The 14,030-nt window shown below is 29.1% G+C and overlaps 1 long non-coding RNA gene across 1 annotated transcript; it reads right to left on the bottom strand.

Moving 5' to 3' along the window:
* Positions 1–2,909: 2,909 nt before the first annotated feature.
* On the bottom strand, positions 2,910–13,239 carry LOC113373209. Its single transcript, XR_003366893.1, has 6 exons — positions 13,122–13,239; positions 3,475–3,544; positions 3,352–3,421; positions 3,224–3,293; positions 3,099–3,168; positions 2,910–3,036 (listed from the first exon to the last, which is right to left on the bottom strand). It is a non-coding gene; the product is annotated as an uncharacterized LOC113373209 (long non-coding RNA).
* Positions 13,240–14,030: the final 791 nt, after the last annotated feature.

Genomic DNA, 14,030 nt, shown 5'->3' with positions numbered 1-14,030 from the left:
TTATGAATTACTTTCAATGACTTTGACACATACAAGAAATACAAACTTTAGTGATTTAGAACATGTATAAAAGGCACTTGTATAAATAAATAAAAAAAATGAATCAACATGTTTTCCCCACAACAAATTAAATAAAAACATATTTTTTACACATATGTCTGCCAAATTAATTTAAAATCTTTTATTTTCATAATAGATAAATAAACAAAGAATATATGTATTTTATGCATTAAAAATTAATAAAGTATATCTTATTAAATAAAAAATATTGACTCAAATATAATAGTATAAACAATATTTTCAGCAGATATATGTATATAACTATATTAATAATGCACGGGCCAGAAAATATTCCACTAAAATATATACAGGCTGCCTTATAAATGATATCAGATAAGAAAGGGACATGTTCTCAAAGCACCTTCGAATTAATTTCATTTAATATGGAAAACAAGCATTAAATACATAACTATATAAGAAATATTATTATTACAAGCATAAAAGTAGTAGATAATAAAAAACTCGGTCATTAATTGTAAACTTCTCTCAGGAAATAAATTATAAGTAATGTCTTTTTATTTATTTCTATTCAAATCATAGTTTTATTGAAGATGACAAACAATAATGTATCGAAATAAATATTTTCAAAATTATTTGACTGCTTTAAATTCATATGCATTTATATATATATATATATTACATAAGTTAAATATTGAATATTTAAAACACTATAGGCACAACAGATATGGTACGATAAATGCCTGTATATAATTCCAGAAATATATCCTTTGACTCGCTTTGTATAAAACATGCTTTGCACTTACATTGTTCGATATCCTCTATAGCAGCTCCCAGAACACAAATCCAATACACGAACCACATCTAGAGCATCTGCCAGAAATCTTAAGTACTCGACACAAAATCACTACTTTAGAACCACTGCATAACTCTAGTCTTTTACAAGTCAATTTGACCTGTTGCAATTGTCCGAGTAAAGTCTTTGCATAATACACGACACACGACTTATATTAGAGACTTTCGTGAATTTAGAATTCGATAATAACAGATATGTGTTGGAAGTACTCAAATATAAGCTACAAAAGCATATATATAAATTATACTATTGATAATTGCATGTATATAATTAAAGGATACATTGGCGCTGTAAATGAATTAATAACCAACAAAAGCACATATATAAATTATACTATTGATAATTGCACGTATATAATTAAAGGATACATTGGCGCTGTGAATGAATTGTTTAATTATAAAATTGATTCAAAATGGAGACCCTGAAAGAGACACTTATCAAACTATTCAAGGCACCTCCACACATATCCATTTTTTCGGCTTTTAATTAACGTTTCACGATAAATTTATTATATCAAAATGATCTACTGAATTAATTACATGTTTTGATGCATAAATTAATTAAAACTAATCAAGGATTTAATTAAAAAAAAACGTTAATTAACCCTAGCACATGTTAAGTCACGAAAATCTGTTTGACAATCGAGTGGCATTGAAGTTGTCAACATGTGTCAGAATGGCTGTCACCTCCTGTGCAATTTAAAGCGCGAAATTCAAATATATGTTATTTAAATTATCAGTTTTCATACAAGTACATAAATAGTGAATGATTTGATTTTTGCGATAAATAAATTATATCTGAATGAAAATATTATCTTAATTGAAAAAATAACCTGAATCTTGATGACTAATTGATATAGAATTTGAAATATAATATATAATTATCCAAGATCTGAAATATAAACTAATAATAAAAATATCCGAATAGTAGATATTAATGGCATTTATTTCGATTTATAAAATATACAAGCATTCATCATTAACTATATTGTTAATAGTATAGTATATACCTTATTTTAGATTTTGCTAGAACTTATTAACTATGATAAGAATCAGGGCCGGATTTAAAAATTTGGCGCCTTGGGGCACTGACAAAAATGCCGCCCCATCTCTGAATTTTTAGTTAAATAGTTTTTATATATGATTTTTCTAAAATTAAAATAACTGTTTGATTGCAGAAAATTTATTACGCATTACACACGATAAATTGTATGTATGAAACTTCCGTTACCAAAAATAAAATAAAAAAAAAATTAATTAATTTTTTAGAAAATTTTTGTACTTCGCGCTGCTTTAGCTGCGAAGGACAAAATATAGAAGCGCGTAAAAATATTAAATCCTCGCCGGTGAACAAGTTAATGAGTATATAATGCTATAATATAAAGAAAATATATTTATGTTTATAATGCCTGTACATATACCGTGTGTTTTTTTCAGCCAATTCAATATTATCAAGAGAGCCAAGTGTATAGTTCTATCAAGTCAAAGCATTAGACCGAGACAAAGCAAATGTATAAGGAACTTGACTAAGATTTTAAGACACCCAAACAGTAAACATATTGTTTTACACAATTGTCTACACTAAAAAGTACACCCAATATAAGTATCCAAGAAAATTTTATAATTATATTTTTGTAATTTACGTTACAGCATAATGTAATTTGGCATAATCAAATCATAATCAAATTAAAACAGCAAATTAAATTAAATACAATATATTTATTCATTATTTCATTCACATCTAAGCACTTAACTATTCAATATATCACAGTAGGCATCAGACGGACGGATAGTATAATTAGTAGTTCAAACGATTGTTCTCACTCATGAGCAACTTGAGAGTTGAAGACCACTTGGCTTCAAGTTGTCGGTTACCCTAAAAACAAAGACAATGAATTAGAACAAGTTTCATAAAATATACTTTAATAATAAATTACCTGATAAATCATTCAGTACCGTATTCCAAGCAACCTCAGTAAGACCTTCATAATAAAACTCAACAAGTGGTATTTATAATAACTGATGAAGTAAGTGAGATTAGTCATCTTATTGAGTTAATAAGAGTTAAGTTAATCATGCATAATTATAGGCAGTTAAAAAAAAACTCTAGCGAGTCATTCACATGTTAGAGCTTCAGGGCAGTAATAGTTGGATTGAGAAGATCTGCAAAAAAGAAAAACATTTTAGGAATGTTTGCATTTATGCTGGTATGGATAAACACATACCTTGTAACATGTTTCTGGAAAGATTCCTGGTGAAGGAGTCAGTGTGCAGAGCACCAGTATTCGAAAGGACCTGGAAAAAAACATGTTATTGTTCACGTTTATACTGATAATGGATAAAAACGTACTTCATAAAATATTTTCAGAGCGGTTTCTGGTGAAAAAGTCAGTGTGCAGAGCAGCAGTCGTCAGAAGGACCTGAAAAAAAATCATTTTAGGAATGTTTGCATTTATACTGGTATGGATAAACACATACCTGGTAAAATGTTTCTGGAAGGATTCCTGGCGAAGGAGTCAGTGTGCAGAGCACCAGTAGTCGAAAGGACCTGAAAAAAAAACATATTGTTCACATTTATACTGACTATGGATAAAAACGTACTTCATAAAATATTTTCAGAGCGATTCCTGGTGAAGAAGTCAGTGTGCAAAGCAGCAGTAGTCAAAAGGACCTGGAAAAAATAAACATATTATTGTTCACATTTATACTGATTATGGAATTAGGAAAATGATTATTTTTTTTTTCTTGTTTTTGCTATTAATTTTTCATACCTTCGGGAAGCAGGTAATAAAACAAAAATGATACTTATCCAAACCTCCTGGACACCGAAAATAAAATATTTTTTTCTCTGCATTATTTTCATTAGTTGCGCGGAAAATCCTTGGTATAAAATATAAAACACAAAGCCTTCACATTATATATAATATGCATCTACCTATTGCATTGCAACTAAGCGCATTAAGTGAATTTTATATAAAGCAACTGCTGACAGAGTTTTTAAGTTTTTGCAGTAATTTCATTAAACAATAAAACGTCCCGTTGCCGCCGTAAAGTGCATTTGACAACAATGAGCAAAGTTATTTCTAATAAACTTTAGTTTCTTGTTGAGTTCGCAAAGTCATTCGGGATTCGAATTTGAAACATAAACGAGGAAACGTTTTAAATTATTTGTTCCTAATTATAATTAAGACGGAATTCAATACAGTGACAAACTTACTTGCAACAAAGAAAACTCCTCTGCACCAGAAAATATTAAGAAAACTTTGGAAATATATAATAGGAACTATTGCAATATAATGTAACTACTTATGACATAATTTATGTGTATATTAAATGTATTATTTATGCTATTCATACTGGTTCAATTCCCGCTACCGCCAAAACTCGACATCAGGCAGCTTTGATGTCAAATTTCAGCTTGGGATTATAGATCTCAATACAAATTCAAGTGGAAATCGCCCTTTAATCATATGGTAACTATTAGGCTTAAGAGTTAATACATAGAAGAATGGTAAGTAGGTTTAAAATATTATTGTGGCTTAAGACATTGTTGTATTTTTAGGCCATTAGTCTGAAATAAATAAATAAAAAAATAAATAGAAGTATGGTAAACCGATGGGTTGCCTCTCACAAAACACTAAGTTATAAGTCCTCAACAAACAGCTTATTGAGCATGTAAGCTTAAAGTAGTTCTGATTGCTTTTGAAACAATGAATAAAAAACTAATATTGACAAAGGATAAGTTTATGTTTTGCCCGAAAATTTAATTTGTTTATTTCAGGATTTAATGTTATAAATTAATGTATAAAACCATAAAACTACTTGAAATTTATTAACTTCTCGTAGGGTAAGTTATAGTAGTGGTCCAAAAATGAAAAATGAAAATTTTCGCAGATCTTCACGTTTTAGAGGTTTCTGAACATTTTGGCATACCTTAGAATGGATGTATGTGTGGGTATGTATGTGTGGAGACAATTTTTCGTCGTCAATTTCAGGCGATTTGAATTGTGAAAAAAAACATTAGACTCCTATTGTTGAGGAGACGTACTGATTAGTTTTTGACAAAGACAGTTCCTGCAGCTTTGGAGATATGGAACAAAAAGTGTTAAAAATGCCAGTTTTTATAAAAACTGGATCAACCGATTTAATGATCCAAAATACATTCAATTTGTAATGATGGGAAGAAGTAGTGATTAGATTTTGGCAAAGGCAGGTCTAGCATTTCGGAGATATCAAGCTAAATGCGCAAAGAATGGCAGTTTTTGAAAAAACTAAGCATCTTATTTGAATGATTTAAAAAACTTTCTGCTTGTGGTGACAAAACGATTACTTTTGAGGAAAGAATTTTTTTTATATTTTTTTTTGCAATTTTTTTTTTGATTTTTTTTTAATATCGAAAAATAATGCGAATTTTATTTGTAATTCTGGCTGAAGTGCTAAAGTTCATTTTTACACTTTAAATGAATAATTATAACTTTGCAGTTCAGTTTATGTAATTCTTATAAATATTGGACAATGTCCTTCATTTTAAATTTACTTGATTAAGTTTTATTTATTTACTTTTCATAAAATTAAAATAATGAACGAAACATTATTTATAATAATCTATTTGAAAATACTTATATGCCTCGAATATTTCATTAAAGTACGGTAAGTTCCAGCAATTTGCCTTAAGACACTATGCCATACATCACTAGTTTATTACTTAGGTCATGATGATTTACTGAATAACATCTACAGTAACCAAATATGAATGAAAAATATTTTAATGCTAGTTTCATTTTCTAGTGATTATTTTTTTGAGTTTTGCATTTTCTCTATATCTATAAAAAAATTATTGCTTAAAAGAACCCAGTAGGTAAAGAGGCATTTTCGTTGACTGCTATGAATAAATCTCTTTGAGTTATTAATACTTATTAAATTTTTATTATCTGCTCAATATAACCAGTTTTCTTATTCTGATATTGATCGAGAATAAAAAAAAACATTTTAGGAACGACCTCATTTTAGCTCGTTTTAATTTTATTATTATTTATGAGTAATTATGCATTCTGAGCACGAGTAATACCGCAGACGAGAAATATGTGTATCAAGGGTTCACATGGCAATATTCATTTATTCTGAAATAAAAACTGTTCAATTATTTTATGTAATTTTGTTATACATTTTTATGAATGTTTTATCAAACTTTCTACAGATTGCTTATGATTTTGTAATAATTTATAGGGTAAGGTAAGTTGTGGGAATTGCAAAGGAATCGAAAATGAAAATTTTTGGACTAAATTTTTAAACTAAAATCATAATTCTCTACGAGTTTTTTTAGATTATAGTGAATTAACTATAAAAACATCAGCTCAATTGTTATGATATTTTTTTTACAAATATTATACATTTTGATGCTATATTTCTAGTTTTCTGCAATGATCAGGCTATATTTCTAGTTTTCTGCAATTTACTCTACAACAGAAAAGAGTATTGAAACAAAAGGTTTATGTCACATTTTGGTTAGAATTCCTCTATTTATTGTTTGAACCCCTTCTATGCCCTAGATGCCAAAGAATCGTCAAAATAATAAATTTTTTTTTTGACTATTTTCGAAAACTGCTTAACTTTAAAGTCGTATGACCCGAACACTCTTGGGTCCAAATACATAATATTCCTGAAGTAGAATTCTAACTCTATAGTAACTAGAATCTGTATTCATCAGCTCAAAATATTTCACAAAAAAATTGTGCATTTGATGAAGGCAATATTTGGAGTTTTCTGAGATTTTCTCGCTAACTGATAAGAGCATTGAAATAAATTTGATTTTCATTTAGTCTTGGAAACTTTTTATTTTATATAAACATGATGATGTTAAACTAGATACATAGTTCCTTAAATTAAACATCAAACCGACAATAAAATTTCATAATAGGTCTATTGCAAAATAAAGTCATTTGTTTTATAGTTTGAGTGGCATCTTTTGATATTGACCATCCCTGCGGGTGTACAATTCGTGCAAGAGAGGTTTTATTTTAAAATTCTTTTTTATGCGTAGAGCACAAAGAAAATTAATAAAAAAGCTGGGTAAATGGCGTTGTATTGTGCTGTATTCTGTGCCATGGACTGCACAGGACTCGACAGAATGGGCAAAACTGACGTGGCTGATGCTCAGTACAATTTCACTATGAAAATTCTAGATTATTCATGAATATATAACGCGAACGTCGTCGTAGATGTAGACGCTTCTCTTGTTTGTTTTCTTAGACTGATCGTCGCATACTGTATTTATGACCTCTTTTACCGTAGCGAGGAAAAATTTATTTCAAAGCTGAAGAAGTGTGATAATGGTTATGTCACATCTTTTTCTAAAGTCGAATTTATTTTAAAACTTTTTAAGGCTTGTACAGCTGCAAGATTGCGGGTTCAAAATTTGCGTAGCGTTCAAAATTTATCATGCAGTAGTGATGTCAATATCACTTGAAAATACACACTACTAATATACTAAATGTCTCATAAAAAATGTTATTTTTAAGCTGAAGTGTGGTATGGTGAGGTCACATCTTTTCCTGAAGTCGAGTTTACGTTTTTAGAAAAATCTAAGGCTTGTACTATCCAACTACAAGAACGCAGGTTCAAAAACCGCGTAGAATGCCAATCTCACTTGATACTACACTAATGTTATACTAAACGTCGCACAAAAAACTGATTTCAAATCTAAAGAAGTGTGATAAAGATGATTTCACATTATTTTCTGAAGTCAAGTTTATGGTTTTAAAAAATTCTAAGGCTTGTAGCAGCCAACTACAAGATTGAGAGTTCAAAATCCGCGTAGCGTACAAAATGATATCAAGCAGCTGGGATGCCAATCTCACTGAAATTATAGACTAATGCTATACTAAACGTCGCAAAAACGGATTGCAAATCTAAAAAAGTTAATTGGTTAATGGGCTGGAAATCACAAGTCTCAATAAAAAATAAACTCCTAATATACAAGATAATTATTGAACCAATATGGTCCTACGATCTACAACTATGGTGTAAATCAAACATAACTATTCTACAGAGGTTCCAAAACAAAATTTTGAAAAAAAATCGTGACCGCTCCAAAATATGTTCCCAACTCGTTAATACATCAAGATCTCAGAATTCCAACTATAGAAGAAGAAATTAATCATTATTGCTCCAGATACAAAGCTAGTCTAAGTCGCCATCCAAACTTGCATATAACCTGCACAAGCCTTTACCGCCAAAACGTCTCAAAAAAGAATTTGCAATGATTTACAACAACAAAACACGTAATATATAAGGTGGTATCGTAGGATAGCGATCCTTTTCACGCTGTCAAATAAATATACATGTAAATTAGCTGAATGTACTGTGTGTATAATTTGCTAAATACAATAAAACAAAAAAAAAATCTAAAAAAGTGTGATAAAGATGATATCACATCATTTTCTCAAGTCTAGTTCACGGTTTTAAAACATTCTAAGGCTTGTATAGGCCAACTACAAGAATGCAGGTTCAAAATATGCGTAGCGTACAAAATGATATCATGCAGTAGTGATGCCATTCTCACTAAAAATACACACTGCTGGTATACTGAACGTCTCATAAAAATATTATTTCAGACCTGAAGAAGTGTGACATGGTAATGTCGCATAATTTTTTGAAGTTGAGTTTATGTTTTTGAAGTATTTTGAAGTGGTATTGTGGTCCAGTGCCAGACCTTGCAACCACATAGTTTTGTATTCAAAATCTGTGAGGCGTATGAAATACTTCAAAATACAGATCAACATGTAGGGGAGCTAGGGGCTTATTATAACAGATTTTCCTGAATTTAATATATCTTGAGATCACTGATTTTATTGGAATGGATTGATGATGCAACTATTCTCTCTTCCTCTTCCAAATTTTTTTTTCTTAATTACAATCTGTCACACTTAGGACATTCAGTAATTGTTTTGACTTTACTATAGTCTTCATTATTTCACAAATAATTATTTTTTAGAAAAAGTGCAGTATAACTACTTAATTCGTGTTTGAGACTTTTCATTTTAGAAATGTGAAGTTTAAATGAGGTGGAACGGTGGTAAATATATGGCGATAAAAAAGTATGTAGGTAAATATAGAATGATAACAATAATATATATTTGTTTATACATTTACGTTACATGTGATATTGTCACAATACAAGTCATAAGGGAATAGTATTTGAAAATGGGTCTGGGTTATATATTCGTACCTTAACAAAGGACGTTTTCTATTGCCATCTCTATGGTAGTCATATAAAGGGTCGCTACAAGTATATAAAAAGGAATAAAAATTATTATTTAAAATTGTGGCACAAGAATAATATGGATTGCGAACCGACAAATGAAACTTTAGTATAATTTGTTTATTATTAATTTAAATGATGAAAATATAATAGACAACAAAAACGTGTACAACAGAATACAAAGATTTAAAATTGTAGAAGCAAATACAATTTACAAAATTGATAATTTTATAACTATTTCAATTGAAATACCTAGATTATAATACATCGACCAAAGGCATTAATATTAAATACACGCATTTACTTGAATTATGTCAATAATTATTTAAACAAAAAAAATTAAGTAAAAAATCTCAAATCGATTGAAAAAACTACTCACACTATTATTACAACTTTATATTTACTTCTGGGTGACGAAAGTGTTGAAAAAATCAGGCCTTAAAAGTTTAAAAACATGTTACTTTTTACTTATTGTTAGCCTAGTTTAAAATAGTTTTACAATGTAAATTTTAGTAAACAATAATTTTTACTAATACTTTTTTATATTACACTGAATTAAAATTTTAAATTATGTTCTGGCTGATTGGCATTTATATTGCCATCCGATCTCTTCAATAAGTTGCAAATATTAATAACAAATTTGATTTGCATAAAATAATTTCCAACAACGTTTAAAGAAATTTCTACAATAAAATACCAAAGTTAATTAACATATAATATTATAAAAAACAATATAAAAGTGGTAGAAGAAATATGCAAAAATGCATGCCGATGCATTTTTCTAATAACATTTCTGCTAAGCGTCAGTGAAACGTGCAACTATTTTAATAAAGAACATGAGGTTTTCTTAACTGAATTTTGAATAAGTTGGATTTGAATAGAATAATAGATCACTTACATAATTTTTAGTTGATTGTTTAACAATTCAATATCTTCAGTTACAAATATTTCACGTTTTGTAACGTTCTTGTTTAATATCCATTACTAAAATAATTTTCTAATTAGTAACTAATGTAATTATTACCCATTTGCTTTTCAAATATACAAATATTCAAAAGCACCACTTTTATTTTTGTTAATACATATATACCTAATCTTCATGTTTTTAACCATGTTATAAATTTCTCAGTATGCCATAAAATTATTTTTGTTAAGCAACGATATAAGTTTTAGAATTTTATTTCAATGAGTTTTTTCTGAAGCAGCATCCGACCTAGTTGTTTCAAACTTTGCGGTTATTTCATGGTGCTGTTTGGTATATGTTTTATCCTTTTTACAAAGTAATTTCTATTATGAATCCCACTAATAAAAGTCTCGACATTGTTGCTAGTTTCATATTTACAAAACCATTATGAAATTCCATTGCTCGTTGGATATGCGGCGATGAAAATTATGTGAATATAAGAATTATTCAGATTTGTGAATATTTTTTATCATTTTTATTTTCACGCTTAGTTTACGCATATTTTAAAGATGTATAATTGGTTGATGTCATTTAATTAACATCTGAAAAAAAATTTTAAGTGCCGTTAATCTAAAAGTATTATTACACCTCATTAACAGGATTTGAAAAATAATATTGATATTGGGATATTTTTAATAAAGATATTATATTCGGTTGATCCGTGCGCCCGAAAACGTGGACGAAAAATTGTATCTATACATACATAAATACATACATACACACACACACATCCATATGGCAAACTCTTCTAGAACTTTAAGAAATGTAAAAATTTTCAATTTCGATTTTTGGACCATTGCAGTAATTTACCCTACGGGAAGTTAAATAATCTTTTAAGTGTCGTTAATCTAAAAGTCTTATTACACCTCATTAACATAATTAGAAAAAAATATTGGCATTGGGATTATCTTAATGAAGATATTATATTCACTTACTATTAATTATTTATTGTTAATCATAATAAATTTCTGAAGTATTTTAATTGAAAATTTAAAAAGTTGATTAGAAGACGTCTAGAGCAGAAATGTAGTAGTAAAATAATATGGCGCAAAGTATGTTTTTACTTTGAAAATATAAATTTATCTACTTTGATATAAAAAGTTTATTTACATACTTTTATATTCAACTTGTTTATGGGTCATTCTCCGCGTAAAGTAAAATATATTAAAAAAGTAGTCTCATAGAAGTATATGCTTTTCTCCACCATTTATATCCATTTCAAGTACACTTAATATAAATCACTCACCTCACATCACAACTATTCTGACTTAACACTATTCCTACCGGGACCGGTCAAATGACCGTTTTGATTTTTCGATTAGTATTTTTCATATCAAACGTAATTGAATCGTCATCAAACTTTATGACTTTTCCTAATATGTGAGTATAAAACATTTTTCAATGTTATTTGTTTTTCAATTTTTATTTTTGGAAAAAAAATTGTATGCTGTCTTACCTACCGCGACCGGTCATTTGACCGGTAGTACGAAAGACGATGTTCGGATGGTTTTTTGTAGTAATTGTTAAGAATATTTTGGAACTTACAAGAAAATGTAAATTCAGAAGAATTTAGACTGGTAAAAACTGCCTTCTGCAAATTTATATGCATTTTTTTCGATTCTGTATGCGCGGTGCGCAAATAAGGCAAGTAGTATAAATATTGCATTTCTACGGTATAAAAAGTGGGATTTCTCAATTTTCTCAATGTCTATGTATAGACAGATTTTTACGAAGGAATCTAAACAATAAATCGATAGGTTTTGTTTTGAATCCAAAGGTTGGTTCAACTACATTGACAGCAATCAAAATTGTTGTAAAAGACTACGTATTACTATCGACAAACATATATTTTCAATAAAGGTAAGGTGTAAATTCATTCAACATATGTTCAATAGTATTTAGGAAAACGTATAAATATTAGTAACTGTTCAATATACGATGTAAATATAATTATGCCCTGCAAATCGCACAAATGGGGTGTAAAATTTTGGTAACCATCCAGTATACGTAGCAAACTGAGATATTCTTTGAAGATTTATAACTGATGAAACCGTATTATCAAAATCGCTAGTACGACATAAAAAATATATAACGTTTTTACCATCCTACATATAGCTAAACTTTTAGTAAAAGAAAACTGATGGTAGGTACAATTGAAGCAAATAACAGCTATAAACACTGGCAGAACGAAAAACCAAAGACTTCAATACTCAAATAATATTTACAATTTTGGAAGATAAGAAAGAAGATTCTAATTTTCACTTACATACACATATGTTGAAAAAATTACACTAATACGGGAGTTAATTCTATTGGTATTAGCGTCGGGACTGGTGTAGATGCCATTCATAAAATAGTCAGAAATTATTTGGTAAAATATGAATTTTAGAGAGAATTCATCAAGAATTTACATTATTTTGGATGTATTCAGGATAAATCCATTGTTGTTAAATAAAGAAATTACGAGAAGACAATGTACAAGGCAGGAACTTTCTATTCCAATTAACTTGTCGTATAGTTCCAACAAGAATTCAGAAAAAAATCAGCTAAGTACAAGTACAAACAGATTCCCTAAAAGAAACTATTCCAGATAATGCTTTAGAAAAATGATAGAGAAAACAAAATCAGCCAAAAACGTAAAAAATGCGTGTGCAGAAAATACACTCTAAGAAAAAAAATCGTGAAAAATTGGATAAAACAGTATAAAATGTAGAATTCGCATTATAAAATAAAAGAATATATTGTATTTGTATTTATAAACTCTTAAACTAGCATTAACTCTTCATTCAATACTGAAAAATACCGATTTTGCATGACCGGTCATTTGACCGGTCGCGGTAGGAATAGCAAACATGAAATGTCGGTAGGAATAGTGTTATTATTGTTTTTTATCAATGTAAATAAAAAAATGGTAATTTATTATTAAAAATATACTGTTCATATTTTTTTAAATAATATTTATAATGATTATGAGTCTCCAAATATCTACAGAAAATAATAAAAACTTATTAAGATATACCTTACAATAACAACTTGACAGAAAATATGTGCCAAGAAATACTGGCGTCGCGTACACCTGGCTTTAGAAAAATAGGCTTGTTAGATTAGATTTGTGAACTGAATAAATTTAATTCACTTTACATCTACTTTACTTTAAATTTTTAGTCTGTCCGACTAGTTAACAAATTGTTTTGGTACTACAGTCAGGGTCACCGGTGGCAGCCTAGATTTTCATCTCCAAACGCATTTGATTACAGGAGACTGTCCAATTGTCCATTGACATTTGCAATTCAGGTCTCTTATGAGATGGCGTTGTGGAGCATTAATTTGCTAAATTTCGAAACTCTTGCTGCGAAATTCTGCCAGCCTAAGGTATGGCAGAGGTCTTTCCTGGATTGTACCTTTGGGAGCAAGGTGCCTCTGCCATACCTGGAGCTAACAGAATTTTGAGTTACGGAAGAAATATTATGTGTTACTACTAATTTTTTGGAAAATCATTAATGAACAAGTGGAAATTTGATCTTTCTAATCAAATTTCAATTCAATTCAAATGATATATTTTAATTTTAAAATGTATATAACATAATGTCTAACCTTGTATATTATACCTATAACCTTGTATACATAAGTCTAACCTTGTATATTATAATTCTTCATTATATTTTACACTAGTACATTTATTTATAATAAAAATATAAAAAAGTGTATTGTTTTATGCGACAAAACAAAAAAAAATCTTTCAAAAATCAATATCAGTTTTTAACAATTGGACCAGCGGGGGCGATATCGGTTAGAAGGTGGGCTAGCACCAACGAGTCCCGGGTTCGCTGGTTCGATTCCCGCTACCGCCAAGCCTGACACCAGGCAGCTTTGATGTCAAATTTCCACTTGAGGTTATAGATCTCAAATATAGCCTCTCGTGGCTATAGTTGC

The sequence above is a fragment of the Ctenocephalides felis genome, unplaced genomic scaffold (assembly GCF_003426905.1).
Source record: "Ctenocephalides felis isolate EL2017-DRISC unplaced genomic scaffold, ASM342690v1 CF-g0.4_SCAFFOLD_01604, whole genome shotgun sequence".
NCBI lineage: Eukaryota > Metazoa > Arthropoda > Insecta > Siphonaptera > Pulicidae > Ctenocephalides > Ctenocephalides felis.
Note: the sequence above shows the minus strand (reverse complement) of the source record. Positions and strands in the feature narration are given on the sequence as shown.